The following is a 9855-nucleotide window of genomic DNA, read 5'->3' on the forward strand; positions in this document are numbered from 1 at the left end:
AGTAATAATAGCATCTACCTCACAAGTGTTAGAATAAAGATCAAATAGAACATTTTGTAGAGTGTAAGGTGCTAGATAAATACTGGCTATTGTTATTATAGCTTTTGCTGCTTCTGACAAAAAGACCCTTGAAATTCTGAAGGGATGAGGAACATTCAAGATCATGTCACCATTCCCCTAGCTGAGTCTGATGACAGTATCAGTGTCCATAGCACCTTTAGGGCCAACTTCTCCGGTCTCTGTTTTTGTATTGAGCAGTAAGTCGACTTTTCTGCTTATAAAAGTAGAATCAAATCTCACTCCCTGGAACTGATTTCAGGAAGTTCTGAATAACGGCCTATTTTTAAAACAAATCCATTTCCTCTTTGAAAAAACACTTTCAAATACACACATTAAATCAAGGTATACTTTAAAAATAAAATCTTGCAAAGGTTTTTAAAGGACCTACTTTAATGAAAAGATGAAAGTGCTTTCTAAGGATCAGACCAATTAGCTACACAGAAAGGCTGCTTCTGACTTAGAAAATCATAGCATTTTCAGTGCTTCAAAAGGAAGTTGAAATATTTCTCCTGTAATTTTGTGTATACAATTAATTTGCTTAGCCAAGCCTTTGTCACAGATAGTACCAAAGTAAACTTCAGACTAGCCCTTGAATAAATGATCATACGTTTCAAATTAGTAAGCTCCAGGTTAATGAGGTTTTATTGTAACATCTCCAAAATTTCAAGGAGAAAAATATGTCGATATGAAAAGATTATCTACTTACCAATAGAAATGGGGGAAATAATTTTAGTTGGTGACAGCCTCTTCAAATTGAAAGGAAATTTAGAGGTCATCTGTTCTAACATCGAGTAGAATCATAATTCCTCTATATACCAATCTTGACATCTGATCATCCAGCTTTCATTTAAGGCCCCCCACTGACAGGGAGTTCATTATCTCCTAAAACAATCCTTTCTGATTTCTGACAGATTAAACTGTGCAAAGTTCTTCCTTGTGTTGAGTCTAAATCTTCTTCTCTATAACCTCTACTTGCTCTTTTTAATTCTACTCTCTAATGCCAAATAAAACAGATTTTATTTCTCTTTCACACAACTCCTCCAATATTCGAGAGAAAAGGTCAATTTTCAGTCTAGTTTCAACTAGACTGAGGAGCCTGCCAATTTAGCTAGCCTCGATCGACCTAAAAATTGTTCATCAGCACCTCCTTATCTCCTGACTATTTGAAATGGGTGCGTAATCATGGCCAAGTCTTCCTCCACTGAGAGCCTAGAACAGTTCCTGGCAAATAGCAGTTACTGTAAATGCTGGTTGATTTACTGATCCAAACAGTGGATTTGAGGGAATGAGATTTATATGAATGGATGCAACATGAAGTGAGAAGAACCAGGGGAACAATTTATATACTGACAGTATTATAGTAATGGGATTAAAAAAATAAGAACAGTAAGTTAGATGGCATAGTGGATAGAGCCCTATGTCAGATAAAGTCAGGAGGACAGACCTGAGTTCAAATCAACCCCAGGCACTTGACACATTAGCTGTGTGACTCAGGGTCCCTTAACCCTGATTGCCTCAAGGAAAAAAAAGAATTAGGATTATGATTTTAATATCCAACCACAATTCTACAAGACTAATAATGAAACTTTATACTCTACCTCCTGTTAGAGAGACAAGAGATGCAGAGAGAAGAATGAGAAGTTTATTATTTTAGACACGGACAATGTGGAAATTTGCTTTGATTAATTGTATGTGTTTGTAATGGAGTTTTATTTTTAGTTCTCAAGTGGGCAAGTGGGGAAAGCAGCTTTTTGCTGATTGAATATATATATGTACATATATACAGATATTAATGCAGACAGAGAGATACACACATACACACACAGAGACACAGACAGAGAGATGAAGAAACAAAGAGACAGACAGAGAGATGCACACACACACAGAGAGAGAGAGAGAGAGAGAGAGACAGACAGACAGACAGACAGACAGACAGATAGACAGAGATGGAGAAACAGAGAGACATAGACAGAGAGATGCACACACACACACACACACACACACACAGATAGATGGAGAAACAGAGAGACATAGACAGAGAGAGAGATGCATACACACATACACACACACAGAGAGAGACAGACAGACAGAGACAGACAGACTGAGAGATGCACACACACACACACACACACACAGAGATAGACATACAGAGAGATGGAGAAACAGAGAGACATAGAGAGAGAGATGCACACACACATACACACACAGAGAGAGAGACAGACAGACAGACAGACAGATAGACAGATAGACAGAGATGGAGAAACAGAGAGACATAGACAGAGAGATGCACACACACACACACACACACACACAGATAGATGGAGAAACAGAGAGACATAGAGAGAGAGATGCACACACACATACACACACAGAGAGAGAGACAGACAGACAGACAGACAGATAGACAGATAGACAGAGATGGAGAAACAGAGAGACATAGACAGAGAGATGCACACACACACACACACACACACAGATAGATGGAGAAACAGAGAGACATAGAGAGAGAGATGCATACACACATACACACACACACACACAGAGACAGACAGACAGACAGAGATGGAGAAACAGAGAGACATAGACAGAGAGAGAGAGATGCACACACACATACACACACACATAGAGAGAGACAGACAGACAGACAGAGACAGACAGACTGAGAGATGGAGAAACAGAGAGACAGAGAGATGAAGAAACAGAGAGACAGACAGAGAGATGCACACACACATATATAGAGAAAGAGAGAGACAGACAGACAGACAGAGAGTTGGAGAAACAGAGAGACAGATGAAGAAACAGACAGAGAGAGAGATGCACACACATATAGAAAGAGAGTAAGAGACAGACTGACTGACAGATAGAGAGATGGAGAAACAGAGAGACAGAGAAGAGAGAGATGCACATGCACACACATACACACATATAAAGACAGACAGACAGAGAGATGAAGAAACAGAGAGACAGAGACAGAGAGAGATGCACGCGCACACATACACACACGCACACACACACACACACACACACACACACACACACAACACACACACCAGAGGGGGAAGAAATGAGCATGGTATTTGAATGACAAAGATAGCAGAAAGCACTCTTGGGTGAATTGTCCTCATTCTCCCCTTCAGTTTCTTTCTATCCTCATTGTCAGACACATTAGGGGGAATGATCTCTAGCTAAATGTCAGCAGGGAATAGACTCAAAAAGAGCTGAATTCCAATCCTTTCTCTGATACATCCTACTGCACTTATCATACTTGCTTTAATTTTTTTCAGCCTCAGTTTCCTAAGCTAGAAAATGGGGATAATTATAGCACATGCCTCATAGTTTACCGTGGGGATCAAATGAGGCTATATAGGTAAAATTCTTTGCCACCCATAAAACCCCATATGGGTATTAGATGAGGTACATCCCCTCACAGATCTTTTCCTCTGGAAGATTCAACCAAGTCTGAGGCAAGTAAGAAAATCAGTAAGATTTGCATGAATGCTTGCATGTTTAAAGGTGATTGTTGAGGATTATATTTACTATTTATAGAAGTCACTGTTGATGCTTTTGTTTGTGCTAAAGTGAAAATGTCCTCTAAAGGCCATGTTATGGCGGCAATTAATTTACTATTCTTCTCTCTTTCTGGAGTAGAGTTACCCCCTCTCCAGTTTGTTGGTAGAGTCTACAATTATTGTAGTGTTCTGGGTAAAGGAGCCAATTGCAAGCTAAACCCAAGTATCAAAGAAGATGTAGCTGCCATGTATTTGCTGCAACATTGTGATGACTATTGGGGAAACAAAGACAAAAACATAGGAGTATAGAAGCAGCTAGAACTGACTTCAGACAACTAATACCTCCTCATTCCTTTTACAGCTGAGGTAACCGAGGCCCAGGAAAGGAGACTAAGTGACTTTTTTCTGTGGTTTCTGTGACTCTCTGCCTCTTTATGGCCCATTTTAGGTTTTTCTTAAAGATACTACAGTGGTTTGCTATTTCCTTCTCCAGCTCAGTTTCAGATGAAGAAACTGGGGCAAAGAGGGTTAAGTGACTTTCCCAAGTCACAAAATCAGTAAGTGTCGGAGGCCAGATTTGAACTCAATGAGTCTTCCTGACTCCAAGCCTAGCATCCTATCCACTGTGCCATTTAGCTTATCCAAAGTTGTTTCTAAGGTGGGATTTGAACCCATATCCTCCAGATCCAGAGTCCATGTTAATTTCAATTTACCATGCTGTTTTCCATAAAGTGCTCCCTGCCCTCAAGAAATTTACTTCTACTGAGGAAAATAAAGTATAAAACTTGAAATATATACAAATGATATACTTAGTAATAGTCAAAAAGCATTAATTAAGCATGGATTATGTTCCTGTTTAGTATTAAGCATAGAAAGACAAGTATGCTCTTTGTATCCTCAAAGAATACCCACGAGGAGAAAAGTATGTCAATATAAAAAGATGATCTACTTACCAATAAAATTGGAGGGAAATAATTTCGGTTTGTCACAGCCTCTTGAAATTGAAGGGAGATTTAGAGATCATCTGTTCTAACACTTAGGGGAACACTGATTCCTCTATGATCATCCAGCTTCTACTTAAAGCCCCCCACCAACAGGGAGTTCCTCATCTCTTAAAACAATCCTTTCTGATTTCTGACAGATTACCAGTGGTCCTCAAACTTTTTAAATAGGGGGCCAGTTCACTGTCCCTCAGAGTGTTGGAGGGCCGGACTATAGTAAAAACAAAAGCTCACACTCTGTTTCCCACCTCAGCCCATTTGTCATAACCCGGCAGGCCGCATCAACATCCTTAGCGGCCACATCTGGCCCATGGGCCGTAGTTTGAGAACCCCTGGATTAAACTGTGCAAAGTTCTTCCTTCTGTTGAGCCTAAAGAAGAGTCAAGAAGCTGACATTCTATTTGGGGCTCTAGCCCATCTTTCTAGCATTATGTCTAATTATTCCTCTTTACTCAGACCCTCTTTCAAGCAAATTGGCTATCTGTCCCCTACAAGTCACAATCCATAGATTGTTCCATACATTAATCATACAGAATATAGAAAGGAACTTCAAAGAAGCAAAAGGCTGGGGGGAGAGCAGTTCTAAAGCCGCCCAAGGAGGATTCATTGGAGGTGAGTTGTAGAGGAACTAAGGGATTGAAAGAGACAGAGGTGAGGAGACAGCATTCCAGGCATGGAGGACAGCCATTACAAAGGAAAGAGATGGGAAAGGAGACATCTTGTCTGAGATGTAGAAAATACTTTCAACTTTAAAGCAGTCTATAAACTTTAGCCATCCTTTTAATGTTTCATATATTTATCCTTCTACTACAAAGCAGTGGATTTGCTGTCCTGCAGGTAAAATTCTTTCATCAACCAATACCTCTCAATTTCTCCCAAAGCTGAAGAAAATGTATCCCTGAAAATGTCTTTTTCAGAAGAAAGTTGGCAATCCACACACTTTAATAGAATCAAGTTTCCTCACAATGATCACTTATGTTTGACTTTCCAACATGGAATCTTGCCTTCATATATCAAAACTGCAGGTATTACCCCATCTCAAGGTCCATTGACATGGGTGCTCTCTTCTCATTGGTGGAGATGAGTGTCCTGGGTAAGGGGTGGAGCAGAGTTACCTAGAGAGGGGAGAGCTTTAGTTCTCAGCAGTAACCCATCAGGACCCTGAAAAATCAGGCTCCCTTCATGACTCTCAAGCTTCAAGTCTTGAGGTGTGGGGTCACTTCAGGCTCTTCTGGTTTCCAGCTCCAAGAGAACACATAGGAAGGGCAATCCACTTCAATTTCTAAAGGAAAAGACTCTGGGAAGGCACAAGTGGAACTGGCATTCTTTATCATATCCCTATTCTCAGCCTGCAACTTGAGAAACTTCAGGGAATTTCCCTTTGGGTGAAATCCAGGACTCTGAGTTTAGCTGAATTATCTTTCTCCAAATGGGAGAACTTCTTCAATTTGTATTCTCTGGTATAGATTCTCTGTTTTCTGTTTTGCTATGATTTCAATAAATGGGTTTTCTTTGATATTTCTTATGTGTCTTCATTGTGGACCTAGAATTTAGTAGAATAGGGTTACACATGCTGAAGAAGAATCTTGGGTAGTATTATAGAGAGAAAATTGAACTTAAAATGAAAGCTGCCATTTATTAACTAAATACTAGATTCTATAAGTCCCTTCTCCTGATATTGGTTTCTCCTTCCTTATATGTTACCCCTTCTGGGGCCACTTGTATAAATCATACTAATTCTCACAGCTTGACTTTGCAGAGCATGACTGAGCATCTCTAAAAGCCCTGGGGATCACCTTGAAAAGTCAAAGTTTCTAGAACTCTTGCTGATATTCCCCTCCCCCTAATCTAGGGCGCTTCCAAACATCAAGCAGTTGATACCAGTTGGCTTTCGCAAATGGGATACTTACTGAGAAAATAGGGCAAAATTCAATAGTTAACAAAACAATTACCCCAAAACACAGTCTCCTCTTGCATACACAGAGTTATTAGGGAATCTGGGCTCAAACTTAGGAAGCATACATGGAGGCAGCTAGGTGGCGCAGTGGATAGAGCACCAGCCTTGAATTCAGGAGCACCCGAGTTCAAATCTGGTCTCAGACACTTAACACTTCCTAGCTGTGTGACCCTGGGCAAGTCACTTAACCCCAGTCTCAAAGAAAAAAAAAAAAAAAAAAAAAAAAAAAGCATACATGGCAAATTTATAGCTCCTGATATTAGAGTATTTTTCTCCCTCCTGAAGTTCTGTTTAGGTGTAGCTCTCTGATGGATCTGAAGAGCAGATGCCCTTGTCAAGTACTGAAGCCACCTTTTCTCATCCTGTCTAGTCTGTCTTTTGTGTGGCTTTCCGTTCCTAATATAGATGCTCTGATGACTGCTCCATGGACATTTTATGGAAGCCAACGAGAATGCCAGGTTTTTTAGCTTTTCAAAGTTCAGTTGATCAGTAGGGTAAGGAAAAAAAAGGAAAAACAAGAAATTCAACCTCCGCTTCTCCAACAAGGGCAATTTCTTCTACTATTGCTTAGTCACCTTCTTGCTAGAATAATCAGACTTCTGGGTCAACAAGCTAGGTTATCCATAACCCCACAAAATGTGACTGATTTTTTCAGCCAAATACAAAATATTTCTGTGCAATCATATGCTTTTCCCCATTATCAAAGCATTTCATTTCTCCTAAAGTAAAAAGGGATCTGTACAAATCTAATTTATATCATTAGTTGATCAATTCAATCAGCAGACTATGCCTTCTGTGTTAATATGAGTTTAGCTTGGGGTTGGGTTGAGACCAGGTTGGAAATGCCCACACTTGCATGTAAAATAAAAGGATTGCACTTTCTAGGATCTAAAAGCCTTTTCTTTGGACCTGTTTACTTTTCTGTAAAACTGGACTAAATGGTCTAGATGGTTGGACTAGAAAATGTCCAAGATTACTTCCGTTCCCTGGTGTCCTCAGTTTCTATAAATGTTGGCATTTTAGTACATGTTTTCCAAGGTCCCTTTGCTGCCTTTGCTTCCGTTTCCTTCTTTGTAAAATGAGAGTTGGACTAGTCTCCAAAATCATTTTCCTTTTTGGAGTTTCTGTTGCCACCTTTATGAAATGAACATATACTTTCTAGTAAATGATCCCCAAGGTCTCTTCCAGCTCTAACATTCTGTGATTCATCCTCGTGCCTTTGCCCTGTCCAGCATCCCCCAAGACGAAATTTTCAAACCTGAAATGATATGGTGTCTTCATAAAATCTCTGTGCCATTTTTAAACTTTTAAAACATAAATTTTAACAGCTTGGATTGTAGATACAGTAAAAACAATTTGTAAAGGCATTTAAAACTAAATAGAATTTCTCCTCACCACTAAAGTGGATTTCATCTCTGTGAGCTCTAGGTCATAGGATTCTGGCTTACTTCACCTGGCCATGTTTTACCTGCCATGTGACCTGAAATTCAAGTGCTATACATACAGGTAGGCAATGTGCCTGTCATCAATTTTAATCAGTTAGCTTCTGAACAATTTCCACCAATTATTTTCAACATATTTGGCGTCTTAGAAACAGCACCAGCTTAAGAAGAGAAGCCTAGATCCACAGTTAGATAATATTGGTTAGATTCCCAGCTCTGACATTTCCTAATTATACAACCCTGGATCAGTTACTTCTTTTCTCTAGGCCTCAGTTTCCTACTTATAAAATAGGGAATTCAATATGTAATCTCTAAAGTCCCATCTAATTCTGACATTCTATTTTCTAGTCCTTTCTTCAATGTTTCAAAGTTCCTTCCAGTTCTAACATTGTTTTCTGTGTACTGGGATAAAGTTCAATCTGGATACCTCCACTGATATACATCCCTACTTCCTTCCAGAGCATCCCATTTAACTCTAAGGCAGCTGTCAGTGGAAGGATATTTTTTTTTCTTTATGCTGAGTCTAAATCTCTCTTTCTTCAGTTTCTATCTCATACCCTTAATTCTTCCCTGTGGGACCGAATCAAATGTCCCCTTCCATGTCTATTCTCTAGGTTAATCATCTTTGTTTCTTTACATTCATTCTATTCTAGTAGAATATTCCAGTTCTCTTACTATTCTGATTACCCTCCTCTGAACACAATTAAACTCATTAAACTCTTTATGTTAAGATTCGGGTATGACCTTTATTTTGTATCCTAAGGTGTAATATGCTTTCTAAAGCTCCCAAATTGGGCGCCAAAATGTACTATGCTTTCTAGAGCCCCATGTTGGGCGCCAAAATGTAGTTAGTGTCCAGACTAGCTCTCTGGAGGATCTGGGGACCAGCCTTGGTCTTAGTGGAAGAGTGAAGAAGGCAGGAGACTCACGAGGTCAAAGATAGAGAGTCCTTATTTCAAATCCTCTCAGCCCTTAAATAACTTGATATGATTACATCATTACAGCACACTAAGCATGTGCCAACTAGAGAATCATTACATCACCACATCACACGGAACAAGTATTAACTATAATAGCACCCTGCTATAGATATGTAAATTCCTCTTGCTCTAAGTATCCCTTGCTTCAAGTAGAACATCAGTGGTCACACCCTCCTTCACTTCTCAGGAAGGAGGAGAGAACCAAAGGGAGCCAAACTAGACATCAGCAGCAGGTTCCCTCTGGGCTGAAAAGTCTTATACCTCACCCAGAGCTCCCCCACTATCTGCAGCCCTCTACAATAAGGTTTCTTTCAGCTCCGACATTCTCTCTTCTAAAGTACCTCCCATATCTTTCATTCTTCAGTATTCCAAGGTCCCCTTCTAGCTCTGACATTTTATATTCTGTGTTCTAAGGCCCTTCCCAAATTTGGTTCTCTTGTGTTCTAGGTTTCAAAATTATTCCCAGCTTTGTTATTCTATAATCTTTGTTCTTGTCCTAACCTATGAGAATCTAAAGTAATAAGCTACATAAGGAATTTAAGGCCTCATATTTACAATGTAATCAGGAAGAAGACTATGTTTTCAGCAAGGCTTGTCATTCCTAAGTCACAAACCCCACTTAGAAGGAATGTCTCCTTCCCTAGATCTCTCCACTCTTACTTCTATGCATATAATTTTCTACCTCGTTTTACTGTCTATATACCTATTGTACCTCTCCAACTAGATGCTAAGATCCCAGAAGGTATGGAGTGTTATTCTGCATATTCCCGTAGGGATCCTAAAAACATCCATTCCTTCCTTGTGTGTATACTCTCTCCCCCAATGCAAATGTTTACCTAAGTTGCTGTGTTTAGTAAATTATCGAGCTTGATCTTCAGAGTGTAGATATTCCCTCCATGACCAAGC

The sequence above is a fragment of the Sminthopsis crassicaudata genome, chromosome 2, assembly GCF_048593235.1.
Source record: "Sminthopsis crassicaudata isolate SCR6 chromosome 2, ASM4859323v1, whole genome shotgun sequence".
Lineage (NCBI taxonomy): Eukaryota > Metazoa > Chordata > Mammalia > Dasyuromorphia > Dasyuridae > Sminthopsis > Sminthopsis crassicaudata.